Source organism: Chiloscyllium punctatum, chromosome 6 (assembly GCF_047496795.1).
Source record: "Chiloscyllium punctatum isolate Juve2018m chromosome 6, sChiPun1.3, whole genome shotgun sequence".
Classification (NCBI taxonomy): domain Eukaryota; kingdom Metazoa; phylum Chordata; class Chondrichthyes; order Orectolobiformes; family Hemiscylliidae; genus Chiloscyllium; species Chiloscyllium punctatum.
This window is the reverse complement of record NC_092744.1, coordinates 62,955,277-62,977,176: the sequence shown is the minus strand read 5'-3', so window position 1 is coordinate 62,977,176 and position 21,900 is coordinate 62,955,277.

Here is a 21,900-nt window from a genome sequence, read left to right as displayed (position 1 = left end):
GTTCTTTTCCAGAATCATACTCTCAACATAGAATAATTTCAGCAATGTACATTGAAAGGTTTGTTATGGTAACCTTAGGAAGGCCCAACACATAGAATGCCTGGAATTTAACTGGGAAATTCAGAATTCTCATGGGCAAATACTTTGGCTCCAAAGAAGTTTCCAACTCTGAGTTATATAAAACTTTTCTTCTAACTACCCACTGGCCTGTCAACTTCACCTTTGACATTGCCACATGCCCTCCGACACAGGCCATCAACGCCCCTGACCTCAACACAGACACACCCTAATTACTCCCTTTTACTTGACAATCCTTCACAGACTTGTCACCTTAGCCCCCATGGACTTAATTTCCACCTTATTCCTCATCCACCTGCATCTTCTACCATCACCCAGTCACTGTAAACATCTGCCTTCTCTCTATAGTGTTTCGACTGGGAATGGAAAGAGATCTCTAATTGGGGATTTGGTAGTCCTCCAACTGAAGCTTCTGGTTGCAGGCCAAACTTTAGACCACTGCCAGGACACCGGAAAACCCTTATCACTGCCACTTCCTGGACCGAGGTGGAATCATGGTGTCGGAATTAATCACTAATCATAATTCTTGTCTTCAGTTGGGAAAATTCTATAGTCTAAGTGTAAGTGTACAATTCCTCTGTGATCTGCAATATTAAAATTCTAAACATACCATTTTTGTTTTACCAAATGATGATTAGGCAAATGCGGAAAGTATGTATGACAATCTTGCCTTTGTTCCTGTGACATTCTTCCATCTTTTAAGGCAGGCATTAATCCATGCACTCCATGCAGTTTTTGCCATATCCTGAAAGCATCAGTTAAAGAATCGTCAAAGTAAGATATTGAGACTTTATTTATGAATGTTGAAATGAACTGTTTCTGTAGAAAAGAATTGTAATTTTTCAGCTCATACAAGTACAGCATGTTTTAAAACCGCATCCCAGCATGGGAGATTTTAGTTCATATCAGCAGGCAGATCCTGTGTGTTCAGCAGTGAGCATACCATGATTTACATTGTAGCACACAAGTCTAAAAGGTAATCAGTGGTTTTTGTGGTCATTTCTTCATCACTCACAAAATGCTGAGTTCCTTTATCTACAGTTTTGTCTTAAATGATAATGCCATGATTCATCACACACTAATTATTAGCCTATATGTGTAACACTGATATTAACCTTGTGAATATTAATAAGGTCAAGAATTTATAACCATCATTATTCATGGGGGCTTAGTTTTAACCATAAAAAGTGTAATGATTCACAGATGAAGCTGAGCAACAGGAGCAGGAATGAACAGTAGCATATTTTAGTTATACAAAAAAAAAGAAAGCATTTCAAATATATTCCCTTCTCTGGGAAATGTGCAATTACATTTTACGTAGAGGGTATTCATGCAGAAGACCTATCAAAATACTTTGTCTGTTAACCTTTAGTCATAAACTAAATGAAGTTCAGTGACATGATGGATCTTTTCATTGTCCTTTCAGATTTGAATCAAATTCAGCTGAGTGTAATGGAATGAAAATCTCCTCTTCTCTGGCAGTTACCGAAGGAAATTTAGGTAGTTGTAACCACCTCCTGATGAGTGCAAATGCCATTGCAATTTCACGCAAATAGTTACAAATTACTCAAAATGTAAGACTAATTCAACAACTCAGAAACACTGCAGGGATTGCCAATGAAGGCATTTTTTTAAAATTTCATTCACAGAATCAGGACTTTGTTAGCTGGGCCAGCATTTACTGCCCATCCCTGTAAAAGGCATGCATTGTGAATTAAGAGTTTTGAAACTTTTTGATATTGCCTTTTACACTTGCATCCTTGTATTCAAACTTTTTTTTCATGCTTTTTCACTTTACATGTTTCCTTTCCTGCTTTTGATTTCTTTATAAGACTCGTATGCCTATCACTTTGGTGATGATACAACATGTATGAGGGTTTTCATCAGCCCAGCCTCCACTCCCATCACTCACTGACTTCAGACCAAAGGTCTGGATGAAAGTGGAGAATAAAAACAAAATCTGTTCAGAAAACTTTCTTCAGCAAAGAAAAATGAACTCATAACTTTCAGAGATTGAGGTGGTCTGTTGGGGAAACTGTTCACTGTATGACAAGTGAGAAAGTGGTTGGGCAAGGGAGATTCCAAATGAGAGAAGAGATATGGAAGCTGGATCCCAAGTGACCTGTGAGTGGCCCTCCAGTAGAGTAAGCAGGCAAATGAACACTAGGGAAAGCAAAAATCAAACTGGTGAAAAAGTACAATTTCAGCTTAAATTGTTCAGATTGTTGACCTAAGCTTGTGTGGTTGATTTGTTTTTTTGAATTGGTTTAATGGTGTGAAGCATGCAATTTTGATATCTTCCTAAGATTCATTTTTGCCATGGATTGCAACCTATAAATCAACCCAGCATATGAAGCAATCACAAGGGCTCATGTGGACGACAGCAGTGTCCCTGTGTCTGAGCCAGATTGCACGGTCCAAATCCTAACTGCTCTAGACGTGTATAATAACATCTCTAAATATCTTGACTAGAAAATATCTATAAAACATCCCAATATTTTGGCCTCCAAAAATCTATGTTTTGCACATACTTGATAGAATAAATGGGCTCCACCCCTACAAATTTTCAATTACATTATGCTATTCTCACAGTAATAGTTAGTCTCAATTTTTCACCCCACAAGTGGATGGTTTACTTATCTTATGATTAGGTGTAAGGGATCATGCAGGTCATACAGGTTGTAATGCAAAGACAGATGGGAGTTTAAGATACTCCCATCGAATTAAGAAGATGGTGATTGAAAAGTGGTTCACTTTTCTGCTTGTTTTATTAGGGGAGAAAGTGAGGACTGCAGATGCTGGAGATCAGAGCTGAAAATGTGTTGCTGGAAAAGCGCAGCAGGTCAGGCAGCATCCAAGGAACAGGAGAATCGACATTTCGGGCATAAGCCTTTCTGAAGAAGGGATTATGCCCGAAACGTCGATTCTCCTGTTCCTTGGATGCTGCCTGACCTGCTTGTTTTATTAGTCAATCGCTATTTTTCGAGGGATTTTTTTGAGCATGCAAAGGTTGATTTATTGTCTACATTGCTAGCATTCACAATGTGACAGAACATTTTTATGTTGATTAAATGTATGAAAACAACCAGTGATTTTAATGGGATGCTTTATCCTGGGGTTCAGTGGAACAATCTCTAATAATTCAGTTTGAGTTATTTTGTGAATATGACATTTCAAACCAATTGGTGCAAATGTGAAACAAATACTTAAACAGTGCAATAGCAGAATGAACAAAAATGCAGACTAGAACACAAAAGCTCTGAAGAAATTGTTGCACTGTGCATAATTGAATGAATCCTTGCACTTTTAATCATTGCTTGAATCAGTTATATGCGTCAGCCTATGGACCTGCAGTGAAAATCCAGCACACTGGGGAGACTATTTTGGGGGCTGTAAGTATGGGAAATGTGGCTGTTGTGTGAGGAGAAATAATCAGGTGAGAGCAGAAGTCTCGCATTCATGACGGCAGGTTCAGAATTAAAGATTAAGTCAGTTGGACGTATTGGTGGGTTGGTATTCACATCATCTCAGGCAGGTTCCTATTTGTAATAAATTTGCACACCCTGAGTACTCATGGTGTCAGAACTTTTTTGCAATTACATTACTTTCAAGAGTAAGTTGGCAGGGCACAAGAATCTCATGGCACCCAGACTATATTAGTTTACAGGTGACATGTGACAGTTGGCTCTTGTGTCTGAGGTTAGCATTTTCACTTGTACTCTGTTGCATCAGGTGGATGGGGCCCTGGGCAAAGCAAGGGCAAGCAAGGTGAGGGATTCCATGGAATGGGGTCAAGGGCATGGTGGACTGAAAGTGAGGGATGATTCAGGGTCACAGGTGTAGTGGAAGGGATAGTTAAAGGGCAATCAATCAAGATAAAAAATGAAGGGTCTAAATCTCAGGGTCAGAACTGTCCAAATTTGGGTCCATCTCTGGTTGGCACAAACTCTGCAAGGCTTTGAGTTCATTGACTTTATTTAAATTTTCTCTGCTGAGAATGGTCTCAGACAATGTCCTTTACAATACATAGGAAAGAGTCGAACTGAGCTTGCAAGTTCAGTGAAATTCCAAAACATAATTTCTTCCATGTTGAAGAAATAACCTTATCTCCCCTCTGGATCCAATTTTGCATGCCAGCTATGATGTGTATCAGTACATTTAGATCTCTGATGAAGCTGGTCTCAACAAACAGCAATAAATCTAGGATAGTATGTTGCTTTCCTGGTGCCAGGGTTAAAGACATCTCAAAATGTGCCAAGCGTCTTGTCAAAGGGGAGAATGGGAAGCTGGAATTTGTTGTACACATTGGTACAAATGACCTAGTTTGTGAAAGCGTTAAGGCTTTGCAGTATAAATATAAAAGTTTAGGTCAAAGGTTAAAAAACAGGACCTTGAAAATAGGAATCTCTGCTTTACTCTGGTGCCAAGTTCCAATGAGGGTAGGAATAGAAAGATAGGGCAGATAAATCAATGGCTGTAGAAGTGGTGCAATGTGCAGGGATTTAGATTCTTGGATCATTGGATTCTCTTCTGGGGTAGAAAAAGACCTGTTCAAAAGGGATGGGTTTCACCTGAACTGGAAATGGACCAACATACTGGTGGGGAGGTTTGTTAGTTCTATTTCAGGAATGTGAAAGCTATTTGAGAGAGGAGGTAGGTTCTTAAGCAACAATGAAATTAGAAAGACAGATGAGGCTGTTTCTGAATCAGAAAAGAGCAAGTTAATTAGAAAAGAGATACAATAGCAATTCAGAGAATGAGGTAACTGATTCATTTCAATGCAAAGGTTTTACAAATAAGGCTGATGTATCAGAACAGAGGACAAGGATGTCATAGCTATTACAGAAATTTGGCTGAGGAAGGAAAGGACTGGCGGCTCAATGTTCCGGGTTTTAGATGCTATGGGAAGGATATAAAGGGAGGCAAGAGAGGAGGAGGAGTGGCATTTTTGATTAAGGAAAACATTACTACCATAATTAAGATATTTCTGAGGGATCATCCAGTGAAAATATATGGGTTGAAATTAGAAATAAGAAAGGGAATATCACCTTGATGGCATTGTACTGCAAGCCCCCACCCAATAGCTTGAGGGAACGTGAAGAGTAAATATGTAGACAGAGCTCAAATGTATGTAAGAACAAGAGGGGATTTTAACTGCGATTACCATACTGTTAATGGTTTGCATGGTGAGGAATTTGGTTAAACATGTTCAAGAAAATTTTCTTTATCAATCTGTGCACCTCCTACTAGAGAAGGAGCAAAACGTGACCTTCTCTTGGGTAATAAGGCAGAGGAAGTGACTGAAATGTTAGTAGGGGAACACTTTGGGACTAGTGATTATAATTCTAATAGTTTTAAAATAGTTATGGAAAAGGATAAGCCTTCCATAAAAATTAAAATCTTTAATTGGACTAAGGCAAATTTTAATTGTCATAGTCAAAGAGTCATAGAGATGTACAGCACGGAAACAGACCCTTTGGTCCAACTCCTCCATGCCGACCAGATATCCCAACCCAATCTAGTCCCACCTGCCAGCACCTGGCCCATATCCCTCTAAAGTCTTCCTATTCATATATCCATCCAGATGCCTTTTAAATGTTGCAATTGTACTAGCCTCCACCATTTCCTCTGGCAGCTCATTCCATTTACGTACCACCCTCTGCGTGAAAAGGTTGCCCCTTAGGTCTCTTTTATATCTTTCCCCTCTCACTCTAAACCTATGTCCTCTAGTTCTGGACTCCCCCACTCGAGGCAAAAGATTTTATCTATTTATCCTATCCATGCCCCTCATGATTTTATAAACCTCTACAAGGTCACCCCTCAGCCTCCGACACTCCAGGGAAAATTGTATGAGAAAGGAACTTACAAAAGTTGATTGGAGTAGCCTTATTGCTGGTAAAGGGACAACTGACAAGTAGAAGGCTTTCAGAAGTGTGATAATGAGAATTCTGATGCATTATGTTCCCATTAGAGTGTAAGGTAAGGCTGTTAAAATTAGAGAACAATGGATGACAAAAGATAATGAGGTTCTAGTCGAGAAGAGAAAACAAGCATATATTAAATATAGACAATTGGGATTCAGTGAATGTTTTGAAGAGTATAAAGAGTTTAGTAGCATTCTTAAGAGGGAAATCAGAAGGCAAAGAGGGGATATGAGATAGCCTTGGCAGGTAAGGTTAAAGGCAATCTGAAGAGATTGTACAACTACATTAAGAGCAAAACAGCATATACAAAAAGAGTAGGGCCCATTAAAGATCAAAGAGGTTGAATCTCGGGAGATGGAAATGATATCAAATTTTGCATCAGCTTTTACTGCAGAGAAGGAAGTGGAGGCTAGAGAACTCAGGGAAATAAATATTGATGTTTTAAAAGCAGTACACATTGTAGAAGGTGCTGTAGGTCTTAGAAAACACTAAAGTGGATAAATCTCCAGGACCTGATTTAGCATATCCCAGTACATTGTGGGAAGTTCGAAAGGAAATTGTGGGCCCCGTGTAGAAATATTTGTATCATCTATGACAATGGGTGAGGTGCTGAAGAACTGGATGGTGCCTTTATTTAAGAAAAGCTGTAATGAGAAGCCTGGGAACTATACATCTGTGAGCCTGACATCAGTGGCGGGCAAGTTGTTGGAAGTGATTCTGAATGATAGGATTTACATGCAGTGGGAGAGGCAAGGAATGATTAGGAGCAGTCCACAAGTTTTGTGTGAGAACAATTGTATCTCACAAACTTGACTGAGTTTTTTGAGAACATTATCAAAAAGATTGATAAAGTTCCCCATGGTAGATAATCATTAAAGTTAGATCAAATGGATTCAAGGTGAGTTTGCCAATTGGATACAAACTTGGATTGATGGTAGGAGACAGAGGGAGGTATTGGAGGGTTAGTTATGGACTGGAGGCCTGTGACCAGGGGTATTCCACAGGGATTGTTACTTGGTCCACTTTTATTTGTCATTTATATAAATGATTTTGATGAGAATATAGGAGGCATAGTTAGTGAATTTGTGGATGACACTAAAATTGGTGGTATAGTGGACAGTGAAGAAGGTTATCTAAGATTACAACATGATGTTGATCAATTGGGTGAATGGAATGAGGAGTGGCAAATGGAGTTTAATTTGGATAAATGGTAAAACAAACAAAGGCAGGTCTTATGCAATTAATGGTTGAACATTATACAATTAATGGGTACATTTTAATTTGATTTATTATTGTCACACATAACTAGGTACAGTGAAAAGTTTTGTTTTGAGTGCAGTACAGGCAGATCATACCATACAAAATGTATTAGCGTAATCAAACAGATTGAAGAATACAATGTTATGGCTGCAAAGAAAGTGCACAAAGAGTGAGATCAACATTTCAGTTTAAAATTTGAGAAGTCCTTTCAGACGTCTGATAACAGCAGTGATGAACTTGTTCTTAAATCAGTTGTTTAACCTTTTGTATCTTCTGCCTAATGGAAGAAGTTGGAAGAGATTATAACTGCCTTCCTGAGGCAACAGGAATTACAGATGGAGTCCATGGATGGAAAGTTGAAAATCACACGACACCAGGTTATAGTCCAATAGGCTTATTTGGAAGCACTAGTTTTCGGAGTGCTGCTCCTTCATCAGGTGGTTGTGAAGGAGCAGCGTTCCAAAAGCTAGTGCTTCCAAATAAACATGTTAGACTATAACCTAGTGTTGCATGATTTTTAACTTTGTGAACCCCAGTCCAAAATCAGCATCTCCAAATCATGATGGAAAGTTGGGCTGTGTTTACAACTCTGTAGTTTTTTTTACAGTCCTGGACAGAGCAGTTGCTATATCAAACTATGATGAGTAGTGTTGTGGAATAATTCTTCGAAATTTGCATCATAGGTAGTCAAGATGGTTAAGGCATTTAGCTTGCATGCCTTAATTGCTCAGACTTTTGAATGTAGGAGTTGGGAGGTCATGCTGAAGTTGTACAGGACTTTGTTGAGGCCCCTTCTGGAGTATTGTGTGCAGTTCTGGGCATCCTCTTCTAAAAAGGATATTTTTAAACTGATGAACGTTCAGAAAAGATCTTTCAGCATGTTGCTGAGAATGGGAGGTTTGAGTTTCAAGTCGAGGGCTGGAGAGGCTAAGACTTTTTCACTGGAGCATAGGAGATTGAAGGATGACCTTACAGACGTTTATAAAATCATGAGGGGCTAGTTAAGATGAATAACAAGGGTCTTTTCCCTAAGGTTGGGGTGGGAGGGAGTTCAAAATTGGAGGGCATACTTTTAAGGTGAGAGGAGAAAGTTTTAAAAAGGACATGAAAGGCAATGTTTTTGCACAGAGTGGTTAGTGTGTGGAATGAACTGCCAGAGGAAGTGATGGATGCAGATCAAGTTACATTGGTTAAAAGACATTTGGATCAACACGTGAATTGGAAAAGTTAGGAGGGATATGGGCCAAATACAGGCAGGTGGGACTAATTTAGTTTGACAATATGGTCAGCGTGGACTATTTGGACCGAAGGGTCTGTTTCCGTGCTGTATGAATCTATGTTTCACACATGAATAAAGTGAAACAGATTTAATGTGAAATATTTACAATGGGGAAATATATACTTGAGAAATAGCCACCTTTGTACTGTCAGCAAGTCATTGTTAATCACTGTTAATGGTAATGATGTTACAGCAAAGTGATGGCCATAATGCCATAGTTGTCAGCTGACAGCAGGTTCCAACACTGAACAGCTTTCCCTTTCATGATATCTCACTACATTTTATTTGGAAATGCATTTGAGAACTCATAAAAGAGGAAATGTAGCACCAACTTCCAGGTTTGCTGTTGAGAACATTGCTCCGTGATTCAAATTTTATCTGTTATTTTTGGAATACACTGTTCCAGGGAATGATGTGACATTGAATAACACTGCTTTATTTCCAAGCAGCTGCATTTCTTGTAAAGGGAGAAATAAACTGGAATAGAATTCAACATTCCCCCAACACACCTAACCTCTGGCTTGTTACATGGAGTGGCGTTAATGAGAAGTCGGGATCACAAACTCCCCATCGCCACTGCCTAACCACCTGATGCCTGGAGGAAGAATGCCTCATCTTCTGCCTTGGGGCGCTCCAACCCTACACCTTAAATGTGGATTTCACCAGTTTCCTCATTTCCCCTCCCCCCACCTTATCCCAGTTCCAACCTTCCAACTTGGCACCGCCCTCATGACTGTCCTACCTGGCAATCTTCTTCCCATCTATCCACTTCACTCTCCTCTCCGAACTATCACCATTAACCACACCTCGATCTATGTATCCCACTCTCAGCTAGCTTCCCCCCAGCCCCACCCCCTCCCATTTATCTCAACAAACCCTCTGCTCCAAGCCTCATTTGCCCAAAATGTTGATTCTCCTGCTCCTCGGATGCTGCCTGACCTGCTGTGCTTTTTCAGCATCACACTCTCAACTCAATCACAAACTCCACCACATCTCATGAATGAGAAATGATACATGAGAGGGGCACAATAAAAAAATTCATAGGGCTGGATATTAAGTGCCCTTCAGTGTGTTTTTAGGAATTGGGCACATGAAGTACGTCAATGCTATCACCTTCCCACTCAATCCAAGATCACCTCAGGTAATGGGCGGGATTTATTAGTCCATTTACCAATGTAAGTATATAATTGGGGCTTGTTAAAAGCTCAAATGACTCCAATATTACTCTGTCCATGTCACAATTAGGTGGACAGCTGAGCATAGCTGCGCAGATTTTTAAAAAGTTTTTTTTTAAATATCAGGAAATTAGGGTATGTCTATACCCTAAAATGCATCCAATAGTCCAACTACTCCACAATGTTCCATCCATAGAGTCATCACTGCACTGAAGAAGCCATTTTGTGTACTATCCAATCAGTTCTTTCGTGTATCACTCTGCATTTTTGCTCCCCTTGATATCAGATAAGCAGGTGGAATTGGCTCCCCTCTTTTTAAGCCCCCCTTCTGGTTGATTACTATAAATATTTTCATTTTACTTTTAACTCGCAGCTTCCACATTTCAATTAAAGTATAACTAACGAGATCAAAATGAAGTAGCCAATTTTAAAGTTTACTTGAGTAAAAGGAAGAGGAATATTAGAATCTACTACTCTGAAAAAATAATTAAAATGCAACATCTAGTAAATGCACTAATATCTGTAATAATTTTAAAATGGAGTGTGTGTCTGTTCGAGACAGAAAGAATAGGCTACACTTTTTTTTAAGTGCTTAGATTCTTGGCCATGTTAGATTTTAAACCTGAGGCCATTTATTTATTGACTTGTTTTCTGCTGCAGTGTTGAAGTATGTCGATCCTGAGTTCTGAGTGCATGGTTGTTGTCCCAAATTGCCATATCATAGAGAACTGACTTCAGGGTTGAGGTAGTCAGAAGGAGAGATGCTTGCTGTATCCTTTTTGGGACCAGTTCTTATTTCTTTCTCTCTTACTCATTTTACTGCCCAAAATGGCTGTACACTTATAGATCCATTGTATATTCCTGGGTCTGTTCCATGGTCCTTCCAAACTGAATACTCTGCAGATAATCTTTCATCTTTCAATATGTGAATTTATCATGCCAACGTGAATTCATCAAGAGATGCAAATGTTTTGACTCTGATTACAAGGTAATCTCATTGTAGCCACTTTTGTTTGTTCCATATGGGTTCCTTGAACTTGCCTCAACCTGCGGTCAGTTCATCACAACAGCCATTCTCAGTCTGTAATTACCCTTATTTACAAAGGCTGCATCTGTTTTGAACACCAGGATCAGGTGAAGTAATGAGCTTACATGCACAAGAACACAGCGTTGAAATTCAATGACAGTATCCAGTGATGGAGAAACAACTACTGCCTATCACAAATATGGTAGAGCCAATAAAAGCACACTGTGATTCTACGCACTGCTTCTGATTATACATGCCTCTGGGGCATCTTGGCTAACTGTGGCTTTCTCTCCTTCTGAGCAGTAATTTTCTCCTCTGTCCCTGTCCAAGACTGAATCAGGCAAGGAGTCAGGAAAGAGTGTCAATTGGCCAAGGCAGTATATGGCAGTAGTCATTACTTTTGGAAGCTTAGTAACGTGAAATGAAGGTAGGGTAGTCTGCACATGTGCTGGTGCTAATATCATAGTGCACAGGATGTGGAAACCCAAAGGATGTTGCATTGAGTTCCAAAATAGGCTCCATCTGCATATGCCAGTAGTCATTTTATCATCCATGTTGGTGTTGGGAGTATTCACTCCACTATTAAAGAACACATTTAATCCATGAAGGGTCTCATATGTAACAATCAGGTGATAGAAGTTGGCTGTTGATAATCCTATGATTATAACATTCTGATGAGACCATCTAATCTCCACCTGAAATCATTAATCATTTTGACTTCTGTTGCCCTTGTAGTCTACAAGTTCAATAATCCACAGACCCTGTCACCCCACATCAAAATGCTATTCCTCATATTGCCTTTTGCCTAAAATCTCAAAATGTGCTCCCTTTTCCTTCAGCATCAGTGAATGAATTTTTTTTTTTGCCTATCTTGTCTAAATCTGCTATGATTTTGTACACCACGCCCAAATTTCTCCTTTGTCAAGGAGAACAGCCTCAGCGTCTCCAATCTGGCTAAAATCTTTCCATCTCTGGTACTATTCTGATAAATCTCACCTTCATACTCTCAAGGACTCTCACATCCTTCCTAAGATGCCCTGACCAGGATGTTTCAAACCTTAGAGGACAGAAAATGAAATAATGCTCATTTAAGACATCTTCTGCAGTCTTTGTTGTGAATGCAAACAAACAAAAAGTCATGAATTGTGTGAAATATTTAGGACTTTTCAAACTTGGTATCAAGGGTGAGAGTCTTCAAGTTGCTTTTTAATGACAACATTAGTCGCCTGGTTTGCTGTCCACAGAAACCAGATAGCAATAAATGCAGGTGTTTGTGAGTTCCTGCTCGCAGAACAGTGTCTTTAACACATTTTAGCATGACACTGCCAGACTGAATTTGCTTTAAATTTTGCAATAAATTCCTTTTAAGTCCTGTTTTAAAAGGGCTCAATCAGACTGCTGCCGGATCAGCACTGGCAGTCGTTCTTCTGCAAGTAGAGGGTAAACATTGCTCTTGATAAAATTAGTTTCCATTGCATCCCACAGCCATGTTATAAATACTTTAATTACATGACATCCAGCACACGAGAGAACCAAAGGTGCCAATTTCACAGCTGTGCATCAGAAAAAAAAATGTTTGTTTTGTCTTTAGTAAAAATCTTTTAATTATAGCTGCATTCTATTATGAAGAACTCTTGGCAATTGATGCTACAGTGATTCAGGTGGAGACACAGTTTCAAGGTCTTGGGCAAGAGGTGCAGGGGGCATGTGAGGAAGAACCTTTATGTGCAGCAAATGGTCATGTCCTGAAACATACTTCCCATGAAGTGAAAGCAGAAGCAATCCATGACTGAAAAAGGAAACTGGGGAACCATCTGAAGAATATAAACTCTCAGAGCTATAGGTCTGAACAAGAGTATACTGTTGTAACATAATGGTAGTGCCCCTCCCAGAGAACTAGAAGGCCCTGGTTCAAACCCCACTTGCTCCGGAGATGTGAAATGATATCTGCAAACAGGTTGATATGAATTTTGAGCCTGGGTGATGAGGGTCAGCTAGCTCGGTTGGCCTGGACAGCCAGTTTGTGATGTATTGTGATGCCAACAAGCATGGGTTATATTCTCACAACAGCTAAGGTTACCATGAAGGACCTTCCTTCTCAGCCTGACATCTCGCCTGAGATATGGTGACTCTCGGGTTGAATGACCACCAGTCATTTCCCTCTAACGAGAGAGAAGTCCAGTGTTCTGATAAGAAGATAGTGTTTGCAGAATCCTTTGGGTATGGAGGGGTATGGGCAAGTCAGAGGACCTTTTTGTGGGTCTGCTCCTGGGCTTGGCCAGGCTGGGTATTAACAAGTCCAGGCAGCATCCTGTGGAAGGGTCATATCTGCTAACCATCTGCACCTCTTCCATGGCTATGTTTGTGCCTGGGTGTCTGTGGAGAGAGAGCACACATTATTCACCTTGACAGAGATATGGAATCCCCAGTGTAGCAGAATCCAAAGGGATTGACTGGGAACTTGAAGATTCTTTCAGCAATTACCTTACACCTGGAAGTCTCTATTCAATGTAAAGAACCCAGAGGGTTCCACTTTCTTTAAGCAAATAGTTACCAAAGAGAAGTTAAATTGATAAATACCTTGTCTAACTCTTAAGTTCTTGTTCAATTGACCCTCCAACTTAAACTCACACCATCAACTGCACCACCCTCCATTTGCAAAGGGTCCCTGATTGTCGTGTCCTACCAGACATATGGAGCCCTCCTTAAAAAATGAGGAACATTATTGCAATCTGTATGTCGTTGACAACTCTGGCCATAAATTCATCCGGAAGCAGCACTGGGAGAATCCTCCTCTTCCTGTGGATCTGAATGATTAAGAAAGTTTTTGTGGCTATTTTTAACCAACCTATGAGACATATTATTACACATCCTGGAGGATGTGGAACTTGAACCTGGACCTCCTGGCTCAGAGTTAGGGACACTATCACTGTGCCATAATAGCCCCAATAAAGCATTTGTAGATATTTTCTAACCAACATGTTCAGAGATATTATGACCCATCTATTTTCAATATTTTCCTCATCAACATATTCAGAGATGCTATTGTACGCCTCTGAGGTAGGTGTAACCTGCACCCAGGTCTCCTGGTTTAGAGGTAGGGACACTACACAGGGCCACAAAGCCCTTTTAATAAAGCACTTATAATATTTTGCTCATTAGCAGAGTGGGGTGACCACATCAGAAATATTATGATATCATTGAGATTTTAAGCTGACTTTTAACAAGGCCTTGGGCTGAATGAGCCCCCATGCCTCCCTGCAACTAATTGTGAAGGACCTTCTCATTTTTGGCGGTGAAATTGCAAATGAAATGAAACTGCTTAATTTTATTTCAATGAGAGAGAGGAACAGTTATGATTCTAAAAATCAGCAGAATAGATTTACAATTCGCCGCCTGGGTGTAAAATTGTTTTTTGAGATCATCCATTTGATATGTAGAGACTGTCTAACTTCCATGCTCAAATAGTAAAGAATTTTGAGATGAGGTGGCTCACCCAGTTTCAATACTGAAAAGGTAATCTACAACATCAGTTTTCCCGCCCAACTAGCATTTGACATCTACCACAGAAAAAATGATCAAGACCTATTCGCTTACAGGTTATTCCTGTGATTCCATAATAGAAAGGAGACATTGGAAAATGACATTTGAAAATTTGTTTGTTGAATTATGGCACAGATTCCAGACCTGTCAAGTCTGTACCTTTGAGATGGCTACATGACGTACTATTCCTGTATAAAAATACCTGCCTCAGCTTCAATCACTCTTTCTGTGTAATGAAGCCAGCCAGCCATGTGCAGTGTGCAGTAACAGAGTGGCACATGTGAAGGCCCAGGGCTATGTGCTGAGGGACGTATTAAAGCTTGAGCCAGTCCTTGTCAAGGTGCATTGGGGGAAGTCCACTATCTAAGGTCTTTCTGCCATAATGTAGCAAGGGACTGGTAACTTATAGAATCCCACCTAGCTTATATTGAAATGTATATAGTTTCATGGCACATTCAGTTAAAGTTCCAATTTTGCATTTGGGAATAAGACACCTACAATTTCACAGTGCTCAACTGAGAAATTGGACATTTTTATTATATTTCTTGCAATGTTCAATTTAAGTTGTTTTGTAATGTACTTTGGTTTTATGAAAAATATTTTTGCAAAAGAAAGTACAGAAACAAAAGTTAGCACGGAATCCAGACTACATGTGCAAGGCTTTGATATTGCAGCCTTGTAAGTAGTTAGTGTTGTAAATAAACTTTAGGCACCTGACTCAAAAAGAATCCAACCAACTTTGGTGTATGCTATGTAGACTAGTACGTACTAAAACACAACATAATCACCACTACCATTGCGATTCAGCCACTTTTTTTTATCAAATGCAAATCTGTGGTTGTAATTCCAATTACCATGTGATTTATTTAATTAGAATCATTGTTTACAAACCTAGAGTTTTCTCTCCTGAGGCTGCATAGTATTGCACTGGGTAAAGCTTAGAATGAGCTCATGAAACAATAACCATACAGTAGGACTGTTTGTTGCTTTTCTTGTAATCGTGTTGTAATATGACCTAATGGTCCTTTGTGACTGGACATGCCAATTGTTCAAGAAAACTCACGTTCTGTTTGTTTGCTTTTGTCGTGTTTTCTTTCTCTACTGTTGTGACAGGAAATGGTAGAAGATGCATGCCTGACCTCTGTCCCTGTGGGTGACCAATCAAAATACAACATATGGTTGCTTCATCTGGGCTGGAGCCAACCCGTTGTTTTTAATTGGCAGTGTGATCCCTTACAGCTGTAACAGATTAGAGACAAATTCTCATCAAACAAGCTTGGCTTTTCTTCATTCTGTTCTGCTGAGAGTAATAGAGGAATAGTAAAACTAATAGAAAGGTACTTCAGGTAGGCAACTCAAGTAACAGCTGCTAAAAGCTCTACTTCAGATAAATCATTTGATCTGTTATACATCATCTGTTTAAGTACATTGTCAGAAGTCCCTTGATCTTTCCCTTTTAACGTGTTCTGTTATCTCTGCTTTTAAAGCATCAGAAGGAGTGAAGATGGCAAGGAGACACCAAACAATTACTTTATACATCGGTAGATACAACTTGGATTGAGGTGTAAGCTGTATATAAAAGTTTGAGTTGGTTACTGCTGTGTTATGGCATTTTTTGATATTGCTGGTAAGACTCTGCAGAAGTTGATGGTTTTGACTTGGAGGTCTCTGATGTTTATGAAGTGAGGTACTTGAGCACGAGTCTTGAAATCACTTATTTTAACCATGGAAACCTGCTGCTAGTAGCACTTATGCATTTCTATTCAGTCTAAGTGCTCACATTATTTACTGGCTTGAAAAGAGAAAAATATGCATTTAAACAGTGATTTCATTTATAATTGCTCCTCTGGAGCCCTTACAAACTGCAGAAATTACACACACTCAAAAGTAATCATTTGTACTTATTGGAAGAACTTAAATATCTTGTCTTATTACAAGACATCATTCATTTTAAATGTGTAACTTTTAAGAAAGTGTGATTACTTTCTGCAGATGAATGAATGCACAATTATACTTTAGCTAAGTTTGGCTTATGTAAAAGCTTAGTATTTAAACAGGAAGAAATCATATTGAGTGATGAGTTATGATTGAGGCTGAAATTCATATCAGATTTATGGGACTGTCATGTCAGTTTGTTGTTCATGTGAGACAACTTGTATCTTACAAAATTGAAGTGACTGGCTTATCAAGTGGAAGTACTTGCATTTAGGAAGCACTCTTTGCCAACTCCAAAGAATGCTACAACAAATGAAGTACTCTTGGTATCAATTTACAGTTGTATTGTAGGAAACTCAGCAACCAATTTGAACACAGCAAGGTCCCATGAACTGTAACGAAGAAATAATCAGTTGATTTATTTTAATGTTATTGATGAGGGATGTCTATATTAGTCTGGATACCAGTGAGTACTGTCCTGTCTTCCTTCAAATGATGTCACAGAATCTTTTCTATCCACCTGCAAAGCAGTTTAGCATCACACTGCAACTTTGCAATTTCTCTCTCTGTTCTGCACTGGAGTCTTGCAAGGAAATGAAACCCACAATGTTGTACCTGAAAACTGAGAAAGCTATAATTACTACAGAATGTGCCATCTTACCCTTCCACAAGGTTTTCATGTTCATATTTTTCCAAAGCAACATTCATGATCTCAGCTGGGTTTTCACTGAGGAAGAAGGTGCTGAGTAGTGTGGAGTCCCTTTTAATAATTGTTGAAATTTAGAAGAATATCAACAACTACTTTATAACTGTAAGACCACTTACTTTCAAGGAACAAAAAAAGTCTTGCACTTACATAACACCTCATTACCTTTCCCAGAAAAGTTTCAAATGGCTTCATTTACACTGAATTATTTTGAAATTGAGTGAGCTGTTACTGAAGCCCATACTGATTATATTTCTTTATCTGTGCTGTACTTTATCTTTCTTCTAAATTCATCGCTTCTTTACATGATTAATCTCTCAAATAAATAGTCTCTGGGGTTTTAAGAATTGTTATCATCTGAAACAGCTGATTAAAAAGCTTCCCTAAATGAATACTTTCTATCATATACATTTTATTGTCATTCAGCACTGAAAATGATGCAATACTTTACATGTGGGAATGAACCAAGCATATTAAGATAGATAGACCATAACAGTGGGCATCACAAAATAGCTACAGAACAAGGATATTGCAGCTAATTTAATTCATCCAGATGAAAGATACTAATTTCTTGCAGAATTCAGTTGACCTACGCTAGCCCTTCTGTCCTGGGATTGCTACGATGTTCCAACGAAATACAGTGCAAACTGGAGGAACGACACCTCCTCTTCTATGGAGGCACTTTACCACCTCTAGGATTCAATTTTGAATTGTATATCTTCAAAGCATAACCTCAGCACTCCATCTTTCTCACATTCCATCTGCCTTCAGTTTCTCTCTTCACAGATGCTACCAGACTTGCTGAGTTTCTCTGGCACTTTCTGTTTTTAATTCCGATTTCCAGCCTCTGCTTTAATTCAATTTGTTTCTTAAATGTTTGTCTTCACATCATCTATCTGGAAGTTTACTCCATGCACTAATCAGTCTTACAGACAAGTTTAAACGTTCTATCAAAGGTTATGGGTCACCTATAATGAAATTAAATGTGGTTAATTTTTCCGTCCCTCTCCTCCGAGCATTTTGAAACCAATTTTATCAACTGTTGCTCCAGGAATGATGAGGCTTCTTTTGTTCAGCATTTTGTATCTCATTAACTCTCTTTGAACCTTGTATCCAAGTAAAAGATGATGGCTGTTTATTCAGTTGCTGTTGTCTTCCTTTCCTACTTCCATTAGCCTGCCAACCTTCCTTCTGGCCATGAACCTATATCTCTTTCTTGTTGCTCATACATTTTCTTTGATCCGTCTCATCTCATTTTAAGAGATGCATCCCTTACTTTTTTAAACCCCATTCTGATATTGTAAACTGCTCCATTTTACCAGATGGTTTCTTTTCTCCCTTTGATTCTCTTCAGAAACCTATCTGTAATTATTTTATCCTTGCAAATCTTTGCGTTTTTAACTCTCCTTTTCTCTATGAAGTTGTTGGGTATGTTGACAATCATTAAATATGTGTTTACTTTTCCCCAACTCTCTGGCTGGAATTTTACAAGCCTTTTGGAGGTAGGAAGGCCATCAAAAAGGCACTGGAAAGTGTTACATAGCACTTGTTTGTTGCCATGCCATTTTACAAGCAGTGGGAATGTTGACCCATTGGCCAGTCACAGGGACCTCAATGAAGCTATATGAGAGGGTAATTATAGCCTTTCCTTTGTCCATGTCAGGGGCCTGCTGCCATTGGTGGCAACATCCCAGTAGTTTCCAGGAATGCAGTCCCTCCTATCTAGCCATGCACAAGCACAATAGACCCCCAGCATTTTCAGAATTTCACGATCATGCTCTACTGTAGTGGACAGCAAAGAAGGTTATCTCCGAGTACAACGGGACCTTGATCATACAGGTGGAGACTAATTTAGATAAGTGAGCTGTTGCAGTTTGGACAGGCAAATCAGGGTAGGACTTATACCCTTAATGGTAAGGTTCTGGGGAGTGTTGCCAAACAAAGAGACCTAGGAGTGCAGGTTCATACTTGAGAGTAGAGTTCCAGGTGGACAGGATAGTAAAGAAGGCGTTTGGTATGCTTGTCTTTATTGGTCAGTGCACGGAGCATAGGAGTTGGGAGGTCATGTTGAAGCTGTAGAGGACATAGTATTCCAAAAGTGGCTTAAACAATGTGCAATTCTGGTCTCCCTGCTATAGGAAGGATGTTGTAGAACTTGAAAAGGTTCAGAAGAGATTTACAAGGATGTTGCCAGGGTTGGAGGGTTTCACCTATTGGGAGGGAGGCTGAATAGGCTGGAGCTATTTTTTTTCTGGAGTGTCAGAGGCTGAGGGGAACTTTATAGAGGCTCACACAATCTTGAGGGGCATGGCTAGAGTAAATAGAAAGGTCTTTTATCCAGGATGGTGGAATCCACAACTGAGGGCAAAGATTTAAGGTGAGAGGGGAAAAATTTAAAAGGAACCTAAGGGCCAACTTTTTCATGCAGAGGGTGGTGCCTGTATGGAATGAGCTGCCAGAGGAAGTGGTTGAGGCTAGTACAATTACAACAGTTAAAAGGCATCTGGATGGGTATATACATAGGAAGGGTTTAGAAGTATATGGGCCAATGCTGGCAAATTGGACTAGATTTATCATGGATATTTGGTGGCATTGGACCAAAGGGTCTGTTTCCGTACTGTACATCTCTATGACTCTAAGCTACAGGGAATATGTTTCCCTGGATTCTCCCTATGGTTTATGCAGTGTTGCTTCCTGCTTTTAGTTACACCAGAAAGACTTTCTTGTTGCAGAAAATCCAGCTCCTGTCTGAATGTTTCTAACCAGCTTTCCTCCCCATCACCCCTGTTCTAAAATGGCTGTAAATAGATATAAATTCCATCTTCTCCTGTGGCCTCCCCTTCCTCTTTTCTACATGGCAGCACTGAGTGATATCTTCAGACCTTGGGTCAGTGTTCACATGTACTTTAATGAAACCCAGTCCTATATTTCCCTGGCCTTGGCATCCTCTACTGGTATTGTTTTTGATATCTACTAGCTCAATATCTCCACCTTGACATAACACAACTTCCATCTACTAAACTTTGAGAAGATTGAAGTCATTAAATTCAGTCAACACAACCAACTCCATATCTGCATCACTGACTTCATCCAATGGTATTATGTCAAACCTAGGCTGAAGTTCCTACCTCAAACTTTCTTTGTTACAAATACATTAGGTTGCTAACCTTACCAATGTAACATGTAAGATATAATGTAACTCTCATGTTATGATAGACATTGATAGATCCTAGGTTGGTCTCTTGCTTGAATGCATGTGGCATCGTATCATAACGAGTTGAAAACTTTTCACCTTCAAGATCCTTACATCTCCCACAAAATCTACCACTGTCTCAGCCTATTTGCTGCTGATATCTCACTCTGACTTGTCTGTTCCGGTGCTCTCTGGGTGAGCCGACATCTATTCATTCAAGAATCTGAAGTACAGCTGCCAATAGCCTATTCTACAATACCCTTCATCTCAAAGATCTACATTATGAATCCACTGCTGAAAATTTCACATTCCCATCATTTTATTTCAGTCCCTTCATGACTTCATCTTTCCATATTTCGATAACCCTTTCCAGTCTTACAACGGCTTTTTAGAACTCTATTCCTCTGATTTTTGCCTTTTTTGCCTACACTCTTTCCCTTGACCCACCTTTTGTGGCTGTGGTCTTAGTAGCCAAGGCTCTGAAATTTCTTACTCATGTCATGCTGCTTCTTGGGATCTGATTTTACCTGGTAAGATTCTCTTCTAAAGAAGCAAGATTTTAGTCACTCCTTTTTAAGAAGTTTTTTCTTTGGAATGATGTTGAAATGTTTGGTTTTGTTAGTTTTGTCCCTTGACATGTGCTTGTTAAAAGTCCCATTATTAGTGCAATGAACAATCAAAGAAACAGGTTGATATATCTGATCAGAGACCTTACCCTTTAACCTGATTTAACTCCATTTATAAGAAAGTTTCAAGCTGGAGGGATTGATGACAGTATCCAAAGGTAAGACTCCCATTGTCATCTCCTGCCATCAACACCGCCTCATCCCCCTCTTCCACCTCAGGCCGTACTCAGGTTATACTCTTTTAGACTAATATAACAGCAGCACCAGAAAAATTTTGTTAACTCAATTTTGCCACCTTGTTTACATTACGAGATCATTCTAAGAGAAACTATGCCAGAAAAGCTGGAGAAATGAAGATTGCCCAGGCTAAGCTGCTTTTGTACAAAGAGTGAAAGTTTGTCAGTACCAATTCCAAACAGTATATATGTCATTCCTACAGAAGTCATTCTCTGCTTCATTTGCTTCCTGACCAGGATGGCATAAATCCACAGGCAAAGCATCAATACTCATATGTCAGCTTCCTGTCAATCATTGCCAACAACTGCCTCTCCACTACAAAGTGTCTGTCTGCTGAGAATGGGAATTTTCATTTTCGAAGTGAGGGGGAATGGGGTGTAACCTTTGACTATTTCTTGTAAATAAACATGAAGGAAACAAAATGATCATTTTCATTCCATCCACCAACTTAATTTCTCTTATTCATCTGCTCACTTCATCTTGACCAGTGCATGACATCCTCCTCAATCCTCAGAGCTTCAACGTCAATCTAGTTGATGACAGATCGATTGATCCCTGGCCTCACCTCTCCCTCGCATTCTTTTAGCCCAACAATCCTCTAAGATCTTTGCATTCCAGGTAATTTCAATTTCTCCACCATTGAAATTCAAACTTTCAGCCCTTTAGATCCCAATCTCTAGAATTATATAACACACAGAAGAGGCCATCCAACCCAATAAGTCTGTGCCACCAAGGTTACACGAAATCTACAGTAGTCCCTCCTTCCAGCACTAGGCCCATTTCAACATTTCAGTTGCGATCTGTTTGTGGCATTGAAGGATTTTGTCCTCTCCTCTTCAAGTGCATGTAATTATTTTCAATATACTTTATAATTATCACTAACATGAGTTTAATCCTGACCACATTATGTTACCCAC